The sequence below is a fragment of the Ailuropoda melanoleuca genome, chromosome 7, assembly GCF_002007445.2.
Source record: "Ailuropoda melanoleuca isolate Jingjing chromosome 7, ASM200744v2, whole genome shotgun sequence".
Taxonomy (NCBI): Eukaryota; Metazoa; Chordata; class Mammalia; order Carnivora; family Ursidae; genus Ailuropoda; species Ailuropoda melanoleuca.
In genome coordinates this window covers 42,358,079-42,377,613 of record NC_048224.1, presented here as the reverse complement: position 1 = coordinate 42,377,613, position 19,535 = coordinate 42,358,079, and positions in this window count along the sequence as shown.

Below are 19,535 nucleotides of genomic sequence, written 5' to 3'. Positions count from 1 at the left end.
AGCGGCTTCTGTGTTGAACAGTGCAGATCCAAGATCATAATCCCCCGAGAATTCTACCACAGCCTCCTAACAGTGTTTGGTGCTTCTGCTCTAATTCCTCTGAGTCTGTGATTCACACAGCAGCTTAACTGATCCTTTTAAAATGTAAATCACATCATGGCACTCTTTGGCACAAAATATCTTCAAGGCTTCCCATTACCGATAAAGTAAAAATCCGAAGTCCCTCCATGATGGGTCCCTCTCCACCTCCTTGACAGCTTTCATGCCCTATTCTTCCTCACTGTGCTCTAGTATGCTGGCTTTAGGGGCCACAGCTGATGCTCCACCCATGTCCCCTTGAGTCCCTCTGTTGGCTTTCTGTGCTCATCCTCCAGCCTCGGGCAGCCATAGCCTCTGAATGACCCCAGAGACCTTTAGAGGACTGCCTTTGTGCACCTGGAACTGGCTCTCTTGCCTGTCGTGACAGAGGCCAGAGGAGTTATTTCCTCCTGGCTCCTTGAAGTATGGTATAATCCCCAGAAAAGATCAAGCTAAGACCGGGACTTTGCCTGAGTTCTCACACTTTCCTCCCCTATCTTCCTTACTCCCTTGTAAGTTCCTCCAGAGAACACTTCCTTAATGAATCATTTAGAAGGGAATCTGGGCAACCTAAGCCACTGGCTGTAGAATCTTTAGGACACCAGGGCTGCCTTTGTACTTGCTGTTCCTCAGCCTGCAACTCTCTTCTCCCAGAGAGAAACACGGACTGCTGCTCTCAGTTCATCTGGGTCTCAGCTCAAACGTCAGTGCCTCCAGAGTACCCTTCCCTGATGCACCTGTCTGTTTCTCCCTGTCTCCTTCCCTGCCTCACTTTCCACTAAGCATTTATCACCATCGGGCTATCTTATATAAGTGGATTTTGTTGTTGTTGTTGCTTTTGCCTGTTTCTTTCACCAGAATATAAACTTCATGAAAGAAACAACTTTGTTTTGTTCCCATACCAGCCCCAATCATCAGAGGCATGGATGCTCTCATGAATGGTGATAAATACATGTTGAGTTAATAGATGAACGCATGAGTGAATGAACTGGTGGAGACAGGACCAGACTGGACAGTATAATTCCAGAGTTCACATTCCCATGTGTTTAAAAAGCCTAATTGACAAAGGGTGTCTCAAACTGTTGGTGTGCACATATGTTCCTCAATAAACACTGAGCATCATTTATTCTATATGCCAACTGCGGCACCCTCACCCGCCTCCGTACTAAGGAAATGGCCCTATTTCTTAGGGCAACAAGAGCAGAAGCATACATTACTCTCCTGAAACACTACCAGCTCTTAGGAATATTAGCTTCTTGCTTTCCAAGCCCAATTTTGGCTCTAACCAGTAGTGCAAACAACATTAGCCAATGTCAGACTGAATACATGAAAACTCAGGTTGAATAAATGAAATAAATGCGAAATGCCCAGCATAGTTCCTGGCACATAAGATGCTCTTTATTCCCAGTAGTTATAATTATCATGGCAATTATTTGCACCCTGACATTTTACTTAAAACCTGGGTCTGTAAGTCAGTTACATCAATGTGAAAGAATGAGGTCTGGTAGGGAACAGAACAGAACGGAGACTCAGGGGGGAAGCTGATAAAATATGCAGTTCCACGTTTCTAGGACTTTGCGTGCTAAGCATTGACCACTGGAACCTGTGCAGTAGAGGCGAGAAGTAACAATGAAGGGGAACATATGATTTCCCCGGGGGGGAAAGAATTATCATCTCTGTGGCTTTAGTGACAAGGCTGCTCAGTAAACTTTGCTGGTAGTTTGCAGCCTGTCTGAAAAGACTAGCACATTCTTCCAGTGCCCCAGCCAATATTGCTTTTGGAAGAGAGATTATTGGCAGATGTGAAAAGACGACTGAAATAGCTTAGAAATGAGCTTTCTCTGCACGAATCACCCCAACCTTTTCCTGTTTCAGTACATCAACGTAGGGANCCCCAACCTTTTCCTGTTTCAGTACATCAACGTAGGGAGCGTACACTCTGTCTTTAAATGTCAATGAGTTCGGGAGTCATTTAATTCACCAAGGAAATGCAATCAAATGGTAAAATGACGATCACATTAAGATCATTCCTATTAATATCAAAACTGCAAGCAACACAGCAAAATGCCATGACATTCTTGGGCAATGAATATCAACCGTATTCTTGCTCTACCAAGAAACTGTGCTCCTGGGAAAGAATTCCAGTGTACACACTTTCCTTCAGTCCCCTGGATGTCACAGTCCTCGGGATGTGGTGCCAGGGCTTGGGAGGACTGGTGAAATGGGCAGCTTTAGGGTCATGTTTATTGTTTTGTGTTATCCTACTGCTGCTGTAACGAATGACCACAAACACAAACAAGCTTTAGTGGCTTACAACAACATAAATTAATTTTCTTACTCTTCTGGCTGTCAGAAGTCTGAAATGAGTCTCGCAGGGCTAAAATCTGTGTATCACCAGGGCTGTATCCCTTCTGTAAGCTGTAGGGGAGAATCTGTTTCCTTGCCTAATACATCTTCTGGAGGCTACATTCATTCCTTTTTGCCCTGGCCCCTTCCCCATCACCAAGGTTAGCAGCATCTTCAAATCTTTCTATCTCTCTGTCTCTGTCATCACACCTCCCCTAATTCTGACACTCCCTTTTATAGCATATTCATAGGTTCCAAGAAATAGGATGTGGACATTGCTGGGGACCATTCTGTCTTCCATANGTTTATTGTTTTGTGTTATCCTACTGCTGCTGTAACGAATGACCACAAACACAAACAAGCTTTAGTGGCTTACAACAACATAAATTAATTTTCTTACTCTTCTGGCTGTCAGAAGTCTGAAATGAGTCTCGCAGGGCTAAAATCTGTGTATCACCAGGGCTGTATCCCTTCTGTAAGCTGTAGGGGAGAATCTGTTTCCTTGCCTAATACATCTTCTGGAGGCTACATTCATTCCTTTTTGCCCTGGCCCCTTCCCCATCACCAAGGTTAGCAGCATCTTCAAATCTTTCTATCTCTCTGTCTCTGTCATCACACCTCCCCTAATTCTGACACTCCCTTTTATAGCATATTCACAGGTTCCAAGAAATAGGATGTGGACATTGCTGGGAACCATTCTGTCTTCCATAACCCCCCCATAACACCTCCCTTATTTATTCTGTATTTCCTGCTCTTCCTTCTGCAAACCGTGAATTCCCATGCAGCACAAAGGAGTTGTCCAAACACTGTGTTAAGATATCTGACTAAGTTTTTAACTTGGCTTCCACCTGTTCTAGGCTATGTCCCTAAAGATGATCCCAGTCATGCTGAGCCTTAGCTCGAGAGAATGCAAGGCTGCCAAACTGTAAAATGTATATTGCCCCAACCCATCAGACCATTTTCAGCAATTCTATACTACCCCACCTTTCATTTTCCAGTTCCATATATGCCCCTTGCCCCTTTTTGGTTCCCCTTTTCACTTCTCCATAGTCCCTATTCTTATTTGTCCTCCTCCTTAAAATACTTAGTTACCTTTGTCTTAGTTGGAGTTGGGCTCAGTCGATACTGGAGACTCTTCCTCTACTACAGTAGCTTGAATAAAATCTGTCTTTCCACCTTTAACAAGTGTCCAGCTCTGTTTTTTCCCTTTTGGCACCTCTATCACAGCAAATATCAGAAAAGGATATGACATAAGCCTTTTGCACCTCTGTATGATATAGAACCTGTATTTTCTTATGGAAACTTGGGTCAGAGTTTTTGAGCTACTGAGAAATCAAGCAAGCTTATCAGTTTCATATAATTAACAAGGGAGAAGGTTTTTTTTTAGGGGGGATGCTCCTAGAACCATACCACATGACCCATGTGCCAGGAAGGGGAATGATGTGGATCAGGGTCTATGGAATATTATCAGAGAAGCTTTATGGAAGAGATGGGTTTGAGTTAACAGTAGAAAAATTATCCTTAATCTCCTGGTGGGGGGGAGTGAAAACAAAGAATGGATGGAGCAATGGAAAAGCAGGAGAGTTCTTCACAGTGCATCTGTTCTCCTTAGGTATTGAAATTCAAGAGAACCAGGAAGTGTGTGATAATATCCTCTATGAGGATACCTGAAAAAGTCCTCATTTTTTTTTCCAGTTGCCATTTTCTTTGCTCGTCAGTCACTTTTAGAATCCACCTTTCCTTATTCTCCATTGTTCTATTGCTCATTCTCTATTATTAGTTCCTCTTTGCAAGGCTACAACAGAATTCCTTACATTCTCCACCAAGATACAGTGTCTAGTGGTGCTGTCACCATGTGGAGGGACAGTAGCCCTGAGTTCCAGTGACCTGTGTTCTCTCCCTCCCAGTGTGAGTGATCCAAGTCCCCAGATCCCCATTACCTGAAGGCCCAATGCAGCTTTGTTTTTACTGTTAGTAGTATTTGCTACACTTGGGATTCCCGGTAGGAGGGATGGTGGACTCTTGGCCCAACTTCTTCTGGTTATATATTTTTATCAAAATATTCCTTCCATGGTCATAAACAGAATGGAATGATAAATGTTACAAATGCAGGCATGACTCCTTCCTTGATGACTAATCTGCTTCAATCAGGACTTTATATAGAAGCAAAGTTTACTAAAACACAAGCCCATGGGTAGCATGGAATCAACCTTCAAATGAAACCTTTATAACCTCTAGCAGTTTTATAGTCTGGCCACCAACAAAGTCTCCAGTTATGCATTGTTACCTTCTTAAAAAGCCATAGTCACTTCTCTCAACATGCTCTCACATCTGCGTAACAGATAGCTAGGTATCCACAAAAAAATATGTATTTATTAAATTTTAACACATTAATAAAGAACCAGATCTGGTCATAAAAAGAGAAAAGGATAGTATTTATTTCCTTCTAGTGTCCATAGTCTGTAAGGGAATAATGATAAAATAAACATAACACTGTATTTTTATAAAAGCACAATGAGAAAATAGGGGGAAAATCACCTAGGTAATCAAGGAAGGTATAACAGAAAAAAGTTAGAGTTAAAACAGTTCTTCGTGGTGAAATGGTATGAGTTTGCTACGTATGGGATTTTGAGGGAAGGGCATTATCGGCAAAGAAAATAGAATTACAGAAACCCAGAAGAATAAAAGTGTATGACGTATTGATGAAATGCCAGTAGTTCAGTGCTTTGGACTTTGGGTGCAAAGAGGTTCTTGGAGAGAAATAAAATTGACAAAGGAGAATAGGGTAGATTATGAGAATCCCTGCATGCTTCATGGGTGATAAGCTACTTAAACACTCTTCACTGGGCCACCGTGCTGCTTGCTCCTGGGAACAAGAAATGATTGTACCTGGATTTATAACTGAAATGTTGGCCTCATCAAGTAGTGAAGGATGATGAAGAACACAGCGAGACTCAACAGTGAAGCCAAGGGATTGAATTCCAGGCCTGTAAAATAGTCTCAGCAGTGGTCCACCACTGGAAGTGTTCGCAGTGAAGAGGAGCTGAAAATTCAAAAAAAAGAAAAACAAATTTAGAAAGTAGAATGGACTGGACATAGAGACCAATTGATGGTGAGGAATGAGAGAGTGGGGAATATTTTCAGTTTGAGTTACTGGTAAGCATTGGTGTTGTCCACTGGAGGAGAGGCAATAGCAGTAAAGTTTTCTCCAAAGATGTATTCCACCTGACCTACAGAGTTGGTTGAAAGTAGCTCTTACAACCAGGCATAACCCATTGCCATTGGAAGGCTGTGACTTCTTGTAAAGCTCCTAGGAAGGAAGCAGGCACCTCTTTGATGCCTACAGTGCTTAAATGGATGGAAATGCTCAAACAGATTGTCTGGAAAATATTTCATCATTAGAAGTGATCTAAGTGTGAAAGTGTCTTTTGGGAACTAACCCCAATTCCCAAACTCCTTGAAGCCTTTTCCTCTCAAGAGGAAAGTGAAATAAGTAATACCAACATCTCCCCCACAGGGTCAGGAATTTTGCAAGAAGAAATGCTGGGAATAGCTAATTCATCTAAGAAAGTGAATCCCAGCAAGAATGGCAGTGGCCCATGAATCATTGCTTCTAAAACTGAAACAAAATTAGAATGGAATCTGGCTGGAGTGCAGGTTTCCTGATAATGTGAATTCCCCTGATTGGCGACTCTGAAACAGACAATGGGAAGAAAATAGGTTGGCCAATTGAATGATGCAGTTTTTCTCACCCTTATCTTTTGTGAAAGAGAAAGTTGGAATCAAGGTGGTATTAACAGGCTTGCCAAAGATCAAATAGTAATATGGAGGCAGAATCTACCTGACTTATATGATGAACAAATTTTGAAGAACTTGAATTATCATATAACTGGACACCTATAAATGAGTAGCTACTCATTTTGTACTTGCTCTGTGCAGGGCTGTATTCCAAATGCAAGACATCTCAAATACCAATGATAAGTTCAGGTCAGTTCTAGAATACTAAAATATTCATAAATAGGTAGGGTATAGTAAAACTTTCATTACTTATATCTATTTTTATTATTTAAGACTCTGTTCATCAGTTCCTCAACCTATCTTTCTATAACAAAAATGTGAGCCCTACCTAGAGTACCCTTGGAACCCACAGAATTACCACCACAACCACCATCATTATCATCATCATGCTTTCTACGTGGCAGGAGCAGCACTAAACCCTTTACACCCACCATCTCATCCAGTCCTCTTAATCATCTTGTGAAGCTTGTATAATTGATATCCCCATTCTACAGAAGAGAAACGTTAAGCTTAGAAAAAGGTAATATGTCCGATATCACATAGCTGGTACATAGCAGACCCTGTGTTAAAGGCTGTAAGAGAGAGGGCTTTGAGGTCATATCTGCCAACCTCTACATAATTTTCAGCCACAGGACATTAATCCAGCTCCTGCTTGGACTCACTTAGGGATCGGGGTTCATTGCCACCAGAAACAATCTATCTTCATTTTAGATGTCTGTGACTGTTCTTCCTTTAATGAAACTGAACTCAGGATTCTTGCAACATTTAATCATTAGTCCTGCTCATGTTCTCTTGAGACCTGCAGAAGAGTTCAAATGTGTCATCCATCTGAAAGTTGTTCAGATGTGTGAACACACAGTCTTTTCTCTCCAATATTTACTCTTTCAGTTATCTTTCATGTGTCCTGATCCCTGGATTTCTTACCATTTTTATTATTCTCCCTGAGTTTCTCTTTTAGTCGTCAGGAATGCCAAAAACTCCAGAGGTAGACCAATGGTCTTATGTAGAGCTGAGTAAACAGCATGACTTTGAAAGAGTCAGTTTAGAAAAGAAAAGATATTAGGCTTAAATCCTGAATTTGTTTTTTGCTTGTGTAAGTTCCTTATCCTCTCTGAACCTCAGGCCTCACCCATTAAATTGAGATAATGATATCTCACCCAACATTTAATAGGGACAAAATAAAATAATGTACACAAAGAAATCATAGTGCCTAAAACTGCTCTAAACAAGTAAAGTCTTAAAAAAAAGAATATCATATTGTGCCTGGAGATAGGTAATAAGCATTCAAAATGACAGTTTAAAATTATTGATAAAGGACTTAGCCTCCAGTAAGATAGACTAGACCTAATTTTCTGCTCATTAGTGCAACTAAAAACTCTAGACATTGTACATAAAACACACGTAAGATTCTGAAAGTTGAAGATAAGAAGGCAGACAGGCCAGAGACCTTAGTGCTCAAAGGAACAATAGGATGATGCATACTCTGGTTTTCTTTTTGTCTCATATATATAAAACTAGAAGATGAAGAAGCCAGCAAACTGGAAATGCCAATGGACACAGACAAAGAAGGCCCCAACAGAAGCTTCTTCTCTCAGGAAAGGGACAGACAAGCAAGGCATAAAGATTTTAGGCAACTACCAATCTACTACAGTAACCAGACGCCAAGTAAAGGTGTGGTACACCCACACCATTGCCAATAAATGCCAAGCAAGGAACAGCCTGGATTTCTGCCCTCACAGCTCTGTAACAAAATACTCTAACAACCAAGACTGGGGTGATATCAGAGAAGGTCTTTCATCCCCACCAGCCAATGAAAAGCTATCCTAGTCGGGACCATACGGGAGACCTGAATTTCTACTCCAAACCACCATTCCCTTCCCCACAAGACAGTGCCTGAGCAAGCCTAGTGGGGATGCAGGACTTTCATCACCCAGCATAGTGAAGGCATCCCCACTGAAGTTACCATGGAAATAGCATAGGGAGCCAGATTCATACCTAGCAGTAATGATGAGCCTCCAATCTTGGTTATAAACAGGGACCGAGTGGGGAACCTAGATTTTTACCTCCATTTGGCAGTAACAAAATGGTGCTCTCCCTCTTTGGCCAGAACATTATCAGAGAAGGCCAGTTCTTATTTAAATAGTAGATTTAGGGGCACCAGGTGGCTCAGTCAGTTAAGTGTCCGACTCTTGATTTCATCTCAGGTCATCGTCTCAGGGTCATGAGATCGAGCCCTGCATCAGGCTATGTATTCAGCGGGGAGTCTGCTTGAGATTGTCTCTCTTCCTCTCCCCCTCCCCTTACTCAAGCTCTCTCTCTGTCTCTAAAATAAATAAATACATCTTTAAAAAAAAAAGGAAAAGGCTAGCTTAAGTATATTTCTCCTTTTCAAGAATTTTCAAAAGCTTTATTATACTTTTCTGTCTTGGGGTTTTTCAAGAGATTGGTAGAATGAACATCATTCTTCCTAATTTTGTGATCATTGTGACTTAGCTCCTCTTCCCTTTCTCCCAAAAACACATGCTCAACACATCAGAAAAGCATTCATGAGACTGGTGCTCCATGGATTTCACTTAAGAAAATGCCAATGTCTACAGAACATGCTATTTGTTGCTCTGACTTAGAAGAAAATTTTAAGCAGAAGCAGCAACTTATCAGAAGGTACAAAAACATAAAGTAGTATAGATTTTTGCAGTCAAGACTGAGGACATGGGAATATGCAGAGAGCTTGCAGGAGGTATATCTGGAGGGCTGTCAGTTGGCCACATCATGAAGGGACTTGAGTGCCAAGCAAGGGAGTTTTTACTTTGTCCTGGAATCCATAGAGTCTCTGCCTAGACCCCCAGGGCCATCCTTTTATTCCACAAACAAGGACACTGCAACAGAATTGCCTAGATGGTCCATTTAAGTATAGCTGTCTAGACTTGACTATATGAATTCTAAAATTGTGAGTAGAATTTACAGACAATGACATTAGCCTTTGACTTCAGTGATTGTGGAGTACATATAGATAAGCTTCAATTCAAAACATCTCTGCATATATTCACAATACCCTATATAGCCAGTAAGTGTGAAGTCATTCTTTCTCAAATCCCCTTATTTCGCCAATGAGGCCACAATCCCAGAATAACAGAAACTAGATAAAAATCCAGTCTTCCGTCTCCCACCACAAGCATCTGCATCCTCTGTCCTTTTTTTCTGAAGGGGTCTTTTAGTCGCACTCAGAAGTCACCCTGCAAGAATAGGACCTCGCACCTCACCTTCTGGGAGAAGGAGCAACCCTGGGATTAATTAAAATCCTGCACACTGATTAAAAGCATCCCTAGCGCTTCAAGCTCAGTTATGAAAGCTTTTCATCTTGCAAACTCCATTAGAAAAATTCTGTAAACAGCCTCTACTTCCAACCTGTATTTTGAGAGCAAAAGAATAGATCCATCAGGAGGAAGGAAGGATGGGGGCTGGCAGTGGGGCTTGTTTTTCTGTGGCTTCAGCATTAACTAATCTGGTTTGAATTGTTATAAAGTACAAAAACAAATGGCATTCAGTCGTGGATCCTAACTCAACAATATCAGTTTGAAAAAATGTTGCTTTCCCTTATAACTCAATGGAGCATCATATTTGGCAGCTGGGCCCCATTACTGGGGTCCCTACAAGGGAAATGTCAGGTCAGGCGTTATTTACAATCCCAAGTTTATTTTCTCGCCAAGGCCTCTCTTGGTTCTGTCCACAGTTCAAGTGATGGGCGTTCCATCCAAAGTCACTTACACTCTGTCCTGTCATGTCACGAGCTTTCAAATCTTAGCATCTTTAATACGAGAAGCTATGATAAGTCTTCTCAAACAAAATTGTACTTAGAGTCCTGAAGATTTCTGTTAATGTATTTCCTGGCAAGGAATGATGTGCATGGGCTAATATTCATTTACCCAATGTTATTATAAATGTTCAAAACACAAATAGGAATGATTACAAATGGCTTCCTGCAATATGACTGGCGCCAGATGATGTCAAGCAAGCCAGAAAGGACACATACACGTTTCATGCCATGGCATTCGCATGTCTGCACACAAGACCATCTGAACATACTAAGTCTGGCAATGTCCACTGCTCTGTTTCTATCCAAGTCTGACCTCTTCAGATAATGAGATTGATTGATCAGCTTTGACTAGAATAACCAAGCCTCTGATATAAGGCTGTGTCTTTATGAAAATGTGAGGATCAGGGTTCTTTGAATGCCACTTCTTCCTCTGAGCTATTTTTAGTTCCACATAGCCTGGATAAAGTGGAGAAAATAAGACTATGAAACCGGAAACGCCTCATTCAAGTCTTTACCTTTAGCAATGGTTATCTTTGGGCAGGTTATTCTTTAAGTTTAACAAAAACTTTATGTCATTTCCTCATTTGTAAAGGGAGATAAAGATGTCTATTTTAGTGGGCTGTGAAAAATGTGACACTGTATTTGGAAAACTGGCTTTATAGAGGATGCTTGGTAAATATTCAGCCTTTTCCCTCCATCCAAATTACTCTGAATGAAACTCTCACAAAACTTTTTTGTCTAATTCTCCTTATGTTTCTATTATTTATATACATTATTTAGGCAGTCTGCCATGAGCTTCTTGAAGACAGGTAGTTCAATGGCAAATGATGCAGTAGATACAAGGGTGTTTTCTTCCCTACTTCAGCTACAATGAGCCTCATATAGTAGAAGCTCAACATATGACGTAAGTGATAGAAGGAACCGGGACCATTCCATCACCTCTATTATGTGCCTTGAGTCCTAAGATTCCTGGAGGGAGGGGCAGTATCTTACTCATCTTTGTACCCACTATGCCTTAGTATAATGGTCTACGTAGCCTTGGTGATCAATAAATATGTTGCATTGAATGAAACTTAGTTCTCTTCCCCAACCTCTTAGTTCTCTTCCCCAGCCTCTGATTCTGTGCTGGGTATATAGGAAGTACTCAGTAGAGCTCAGGAAATCATCGTATTTAATACACTGAAAGAAACTCCCCAGGAAACCACAAATCTTACCATGTCATTTGAGTTACATGGACACATCACATTTATTTCTCCTATCTTCAAACATAGCCAGTTTGTGTTGCTTTAATTTTACAGATCAGAAGACAAAGAGGACAAAAAACACACTCTGAGTCACAAGTAAAAACCTTCATATGGTCTACTATGCTCTTCTTGATTGTTCTCCCTACTGCCCCCCCCACCGCAGCTCACTAACCTGCCCTGTGTTCCAACCGTGCTGTTCTGTCCTGCATTCATGAACTTGTAGAGCAATTTCAGTGGCCTGCAGTCTCTTGTGCTCTGTCTGCTAGACTGCCCTATTCCTCCTGCAAAACATGAGTTGCACTACTGTGACATAGTCCCCCAAATAGCTGAGTTACAGGCTCTTCTCTGTCCGTTCATCATGTCCCTCACATCACACATCTCGGCATTTGCCCCATTGCTGCACCACCTGCTCTTCAGTACAATCATGAGGTACTTGAGAATTTTAATTCTAGAGCACCACAGAATTCTTTAATTCTGTGTGCCTGGCACATAAAAGGTGGCCGGTAAGAATTTTCCAGATTCAGTGGGAAACTAAAGGAGTAGCCAGGAAGACAAGGAAAGAGAACTTGGCTCAGTAAGGAGAGGACCATGTAAATGAGGGATGTATTTTAAAACTGATTCCCCAGATGCCTCATTTGATATATTGTTTCCTAACTGATTTGAAATAATGAAATAAATATATACTGTTTACAGTAGATAAATTTTTTGATTTAGGGAGAAAAAATCTTTTTTACTTGCTAACAAATTTCACATTTTGAAATTTAAAACTTGTTTTCCAGAAAAGCTTTCTAGCCTGCTTGTGAATAGTTTAATCATGGCAAGGTGGAAACCAGAAAACTAAAAAAAAAAAGAAAGAAAAAGAAAAGAAAAAGAACCCTTATGTCTGCAGTTTATTTTTACTTCTGTACATGTTTCAAGAAAATTTCAAAACCACCCAAAGAGAACTCAAATCTCAGATTAGTCCACATTTTCTGGTTGTAATTTCCAAGTTTCTAGTTCTAGTAATTTGTCAGTGATCTGGAGATAATACACACACACACACACACACACACACAAAATCTCTCATGAGTCATCCCTAGCTCCGAGCACAGTAGCCATGGGGATAACACTTTTTTCCTGTCTTTGACATTTCAGTTCTTGACTTTAGAAATCTGACTGCAATTGGATTAACTTTATTTTCCACTACTTCATGAGAAAAACATGTCTCTTCTGAGTTTAAATAAGTCTAATTGCGCTGACTACGGTGTTAATTCAGAGAATTCTCAGAATGTTGGCAGAGAGGGGGAAACAGTAGTGTCCCACCTTAGATGATAAGAGCAGGGAAGCACTGGGGGAGATGTGTTGGCCAGCAGCAGTACTTATTCACAAATGAATTCCGATATATTAGGGGGCATCTGGGTGGCTCAGTCAGTTAGGCATCCAACTCTTGATTTCTGCTCAGGTCAAGATCTCAGGGTCGTGGGATTGAGCCCCACGTTGGGCTTCATACTGAGCATGGAGCCTACTTGAGATTTTCTCTCTCCCTCTTCCCCTGCCCACACTCTCTCTCTTTCTAAATTAAATAAATAAATCTTTTTTTTAAAAGATACATTAGGATAGAAAGAGCTGAATGGGAGATTTTAGAGATGTTACAGACAGCATTTTTGGTGGAAAAATGAAAGGGCAGTCATTTCAGTGGGCACTGTATCCTCAGCACCTAAAATCCTGGATACAGTAATTGCTCAAAAAACATTTGTTGGGAAAAATAAGTGGATGGGTGATACTGCCTCACCAGGTAGAGGTTAATATATGTGAATGGCAGGAACTTCAAAAAAAAGAAATCTCTGCCCAGAGATGGAAGCTATCCTTTTATTTTTCCACCAAAAAGTGCTTTTGAAGAGTATAAAATATGAACTGTATCTCTTCTTCCATAACGTGAAACAACCCTAGAATCACTGGAGAGGACTTAGTCCAAAGGTCGTTGCCTTCCTTGCCCTCCCCTCCTCTGCTTAGAAACATCACTGTCCCTACACCAGCCACACTAAATAGCGCTGTAACCTTAGGCAAATTCTTTAAAACCACCAAATCTTAGTTCTCAGTTTGTAGGTGGGAACATAGGGCTCTTTATTGTCTTTGTACTGTTTCTCTCTCCCTATCCTTTCTCTGATCGGGAGACTTTTTTTTTTAAGGTAATGACATATCAGTGTTATGCTATGAGAGGTTACTAATGTAACACCAGAGAGTTTCGTTTATATTGTCGATGAGCCAGTCTAAAGAAGTGAGGATCCAGGCTAAAGCTCAATGGGCAGCCTGAAAACAGATGGTGTTGATAGGGTGTTTGGGGATGCTGAGGGAAAAAGAAAGGGGAAGAGGAAGAAAGAGGGAAGACAAAGGAGGTGAGGTTTATGAGTACCCAGCTCAGGATGATTTTTGGGGAAGAATAAATAGCTATGGTATCTGCACTTGCTTGTGAAGGACCATAAATAGGACTGGACTCTTTCTGGCACTGAGCAATGCAGACATTTCAGGGAGGCATCAAGTTATGCAAAATGAAAAAAAGAGTACAAGCTTGCTGTAATAGAAATTACGGATGCTTACCATATCTGATTTTCTTCTTCCTGGGAATATGGGAAGACTTTTCAGATTCCCTTACAGTTAGGCTGTCATGTGACTAATATTGGTCAATGCACTGTAACATTTACTCTGTCATTTACTGACTTGGGATTTTGGGTAAATTAATTGAATTTCCTAAGTTTCACATTTTTCATTTGTAAAATGTGGTAGCAGGAGATGGGGATGGGGGGAGTGAAAAAAACTGCCTTGATTGGATCAGTATAAGAATAAAAACGAAATTGTAGGTGCCCAACAAATTCTAGGCCCTATATATAGATCAAAGTGCTAACAGTGGGCAGTATCCAATTAACATTAAATTTTTTTTGATTACTACAAATCAGAGTGAAGGATGAAAATAAGTACCAGATAAGTATATTCTGTTTTTGCATAATCTTATCCTATGGAAAACAAAGAGGAGAAGAAAGTAAGAACCAGTCAGTAGAAGGTTCTGGTTATGACCCACATTATGAGAAAGTTTGAGAGGAGGGTAGTTGTCTTTCCCTTGATCTTTCATTGGCCAAGTCCAGTGTTGACATTTCCTAGTTAAGAATATGGACTCCGAAGACTGAATTATATTTAGGCAATTAAAACCAGCCTAGCGAGTGATGTGAATAAGGATTGTCCTTTAGGGCCAAGATGTAGCTGTCATCAATCATAAACAGACATGAACCCAGGATGAAGTGGATCTTTGCAGAAAATATTTACGTCGGTTACTATGCACTTGGGTTTTGTGGGATATGTCTGTTTTTCCGACAGTTAATGACATGTGGTATTTAATGTGCTCAGGTTAGCTCCTGAATGTTTTTGCTCTCCCCTTTTTTTCTTTTTCATGTTCTCTCTCTCTTTCTTCCTGCTGTATAATGACCTGCCCCTATATATATTTTGCCTATCCCCAGTTTTGGATACATGAAATGGCTTATACTCTTCGATTCCCTCCTTATCCTCATCTCAGTCTTGGCTTTGGATTGAAAAAAGAGAGAGAGAGAGGAAGGAAGGGAGGAAAGGAGGAAGGGAGGAAAGAAAGAAGGAAGGAAGGAGGGAAGGAAGGAAGGAAGGAAGTTAGTTTATAAAGTGTCAGGGTGATCCCTAACATCTCTGCTTAGTTGCTTGTTCTCACTATTCCTGGTTGGTATTCAGTTCTAGCCCTGGAGTCTGAATTAACTTTTTAAATTTTGTCTTCAACTGATAACCTTAGAAACAGTGAATAAAAAACCTTAGGAAGACTTCAGAGTTATTTTTATAGATGTGGAATCTAAAACTCATTTTATGTGATCTAGGGCTACTGCTTTGACAGAGCCAAGACTCATCCAAATCCCAGGATTCCAGTGACCCCATTCCTAATCATAGTTAGCCAAACCTACATTTTTACAGGGTAAAATATGTATTAAACTGCAGGCATGGAGGAATTTAAAAAGCATTGCTTTCTTGGGCAGCTGGGTTGCTCAGTCGGTTAAGTGTCTGCCTTCTGCCTTCTGCCTTCCGCTCAGGTCATGATCCCAGAGTCCCAAGATCAAGTCCCAGGATCGAGCCCCACATAGAGCCCCACATAAAGCCCCGCATAGAGCCCCGCATGGAGCCCTGAATTGGGCTCCCTGCTCAGCAGGGAGTCTTGTGCTCTCTCTCTCGCTCTCTCTCTCAAATAAACAAAATCTTTAAAAAAAAAAAAAAAGAAGATGCACTGCTTTTTTGATCTACTTATCCAAGTAAGATCATCTTGATTAGCTCAATGACATCATCATTCTTCAACTTAATACCTTTTCCAGGCATAAATGAAACCCCTTTAGGATTTTTCAGCCCTTTATATCTGGCATAATTTAATTTGTAATAGTCTCAGGAGAATATCCTTGATGGGGAAAAAGCAGAAGAACACTCATCGGGGAGGCAAGAGAAAGTAATAAATGCCAAGTCTTTGAGAAGAAATACCAAGAAAATGTTATCAGCTTTTGCCTAGAGCCAACCAAACACATTTATAGCCACGTTCATATTTGCTTTTTATTTATCAATTTTTTTTCTACTGAGTGAAAATCAGTATCCTAGGTGCTGAGGTAAAAACATTGTAGGGGTGCCTGGCTGGCTGAGTCAGTAGAGCATGCAACTCTTAATTTCAGTGTTGTAAGTTCAAGCCCCACATGGGGTGTAGAGATTACTTAAGAATAAAATCTTAAAAAAAAACAAAAAACAACCCAGAGTTTAGTAGGGAATGGTTCCAAACTTCTAGGACCTTGTAACTTAAAAAGGCAGTCTTCCTCATGTCATTTAACTAACACAGTGATTAAACAGATCAAAATACTACAACAAGGGACATTCATTCAACACTCTGAGGGAGGAGAGAGATTGATTTTTATGGGGAAATGATGAAAATGGTAAAGGATTCCTTGAAGAAATGAATTTTAAACTTGACCTTTTAGAGTTAGCAGCAAGGAAAAGAATTTTGCAGCTCAGGGAATCTCATACCTAAATATTCATTCAGCATCTTACAAATATTTCTTGTGCTCTTTGTTGAGCCCCAAGGATATAGCAAAGAAGACATAGTCTCTGCCTCAAGGAGTTTTCTGACTCACATAAGCTATTGGAGAAAACATTAATTCAACACAAAGTAGCTGAAAGTGAACAAAAACTATGGGTTGGCTTATTTAGCTCTAGGCAGATGGCCCATTCATTCTTGGATTGTATTTTTATTTCTTTTTTTTTTTCAATAAAGTTAAAGGAGGCAGCCTGAAGATAGCAATCTTTCTCCTTCAGTATCTTTTTTTTCTTCCTATACTCTTTCTACTTCATGTTTGGGCCACAGAGTTGACCACACCTCTCTAACATGAATTTCCTAGTCCTTCTTTTGTTAGAAGATATCCACCATAGTTTTGATGGTTTAATATTATTGGAAAAATCTGTTTCCTGGAGCCTCACTCTAGGTACTATCAGCGAGGTATCATTTAGGCGCTATTCCTGAGTAGCAGATCCAGGTTATGTGGGTTCCTGCCTTGTCCCTTGGATACCCTGTGTCTTAATGCTTTATGGCACCAGAGAAGTTACCATACCTCTCTTTGAACTTTAGTTTTCCCACCTGTAAAGTGAAGATAACTTGATGTACCTCAAGGAAAAGGTAGTTGCTTCTTTCTCGTGTGTGTTTGTGGGGTGGTTGTGAAGGAAAGGTAGCTGCTCTGAAAATTGGAAAATCTCAGCTCTACCCCTGGCTGCATCCCTATTTTTGTGTTGGGGAAATTGTGTTATGCCTTGTAATGTCCCAGTCTATTTTAGGGGAAATTCATGAAGATTAAATGTAAAACTGATCAACAATATAAACAAATAATTCAGTTTGATGAGAGAGGGAGAGTAGAAATAGGCCAACTGGTTGCTTGACTGCATGATTGAGTATGTGACTCAGTTGATCAGACTAATCAGAACCATCCATCTAGTAGCTGAGGGTGTGTACACATGTCAAAACAATCTCAGGAAAGGACTTAGGAACATCTGCTCATTTGGACTAAAGTAGACAAAATATAGTTTACTAAATGCTCTAATAAATTCTAATCCTAGTTGAAACTCTTGGGGAAAAAACAATATAATGAAATCATGGGCTTTATTAAGTCTTGGGAATTGACAAAATTGTGGCTTTACATATTTATTTAAAATGATGATGTCCCTTTCATGGTGCAGATACAAACCCAGTCATTCGTGTTCTTATTTTTTTTCTTTATATGCAAGCAAAAGGACCATGACAATAATAGAGATAATGAAGAAGCAAAATAAGAAGCAGGAGGAAGATGACCAATAACAGGACATTTTATTGTTTCAGACTTGGAATTGCACATTTTATGGGCACAATCTCTAATGCTCAACACCATGATCTGAGATATTCATGTACTCATTTTTAAAAGAAAAAAACAAAACTCAAGAAAAATACATGTTACATTATTTAGAACTCCTTTACCTATAAGTAACAAAATTGTAAAAACAACAGCAGCAAAAACCGAGCTAGTTAAAACAAACAAACAAAAGGTGAACTTTGGTATAAACACAGAAATAAATGTGTCTCATGGAACCTAAGGACAGAGAGCCTGCCCAGCCTCAGGGATGTCCAAGAAGCTTTCCTTTCCTTTCTCCTCCACTCAGTGTGCCTTATCTCATTCTCATTACTTTGTTTCCTCTCTCCCCACCTCCTATTTCTGACACACTTTTGGGTGGAAATGAGTTCATCTCTCTTTTTCTTTGGAAATGAGTTCGTCTCTCTTTTTCTTTGGTCATTTTCTAAATCCCCACATATGTGCTCTGATGGCTCAGCTTGCATTACATCTTCAACTTTGATTCCATCATCAGTGACCTCTGACTAGTTCACAGCTGCTGGGACCCTTAATATGTGGGCGGAGAAGACAAGCAGGGTTGAACCAACAGCCTAAGATGTACCTACTACAAGTAATTTGACTGAGGTTACAAAGAAAATTCACTCTTTTTTTATTTTGATGTTTTTTTATTATGTTATGTTAGTCACCATACAGTACATCCCCGGTTTCCGATGTAAAGTTCGATGATTCATTAGTTGCGTATAACACCCAGTGCACCATGCAATACGTGCCCTCCTTACTACCCATCACGGGTCGAAAATTCACTCTTGAACAAGGAGTTGAGCTCAGAAGTCCAAGACATCTTTACCACACAATGATGCCATCATGTTTTGTAGTTTGAAGAAAGACTATAAAAGTTTGTCCATACATAATAAATATTTAGACTTTTTCAATTTAGAGAGACTCAAGCTAAACCAAACTTAGACTAGATATTTACTGAGATCAGAGTTGTTGGGTTTCTAATTCATTAATAATAATGATTATAATAATAAAAATGATAGTATTAATAATGATAACAATCCATGTAGACAACCCTTACTATGTATCCTAAATTCTTGATGTGCATTAACTCAATCAAACCTCTCAACAAACATCTAAGGCCAGTATTATCATATGATGTCCATTTTACAGGTGAGAAACCCGAGACACAGTGAGGAGAGTAGAAGCTATCAGGCATTTTCATTTCAATCTTTTATTGGAAGTTCTAAAACAAACAGTTGATAGATTAATTGTAAACAAGAGAAAATAAAACAGGATGTGCTAAGTTTTATAGCACAGAGAAAGGCTTTTACAATTGCCTTGTATATAGTGCTTAAGGTTCACTATGTGATTTATTTNTGCCAAATCTCTTGAAGTAGATCATAAAATGTTGAAAGCTAGAAGTTGATGTGATTTATTTAGGCATTGAACTATTTTATCTGTCAAAAGCTTCCAGCTGAATTTCAAGAGAAACAGATTAACTTCTAGAGACACATACTTATATTAAGTATATAATGGGAAATGCAGATAAAACTCTAAGAGCCTTTCATATAATATAGAATTATAATGTCAATCCTGAGGACCCTACAGAAATAATATGATGAGTGTAATTTATGAAAAACATGTCAATCTGATGTTATGCTGAGTACCTTAGGATGATGGAAATCTTCCTTTTAGGATTACCAAAGGTGTTTTAGCTTATTAAAAGCTCTTAAACATACTATAATAGAGCAATGTGCTTAGCTTTGTTTTTACCATTATTGCCAAACATATGAAGAAACTAGAATTCCCCTACCCCCACCCCCCACTGCCACACCACACACACACACACACACACACACACAC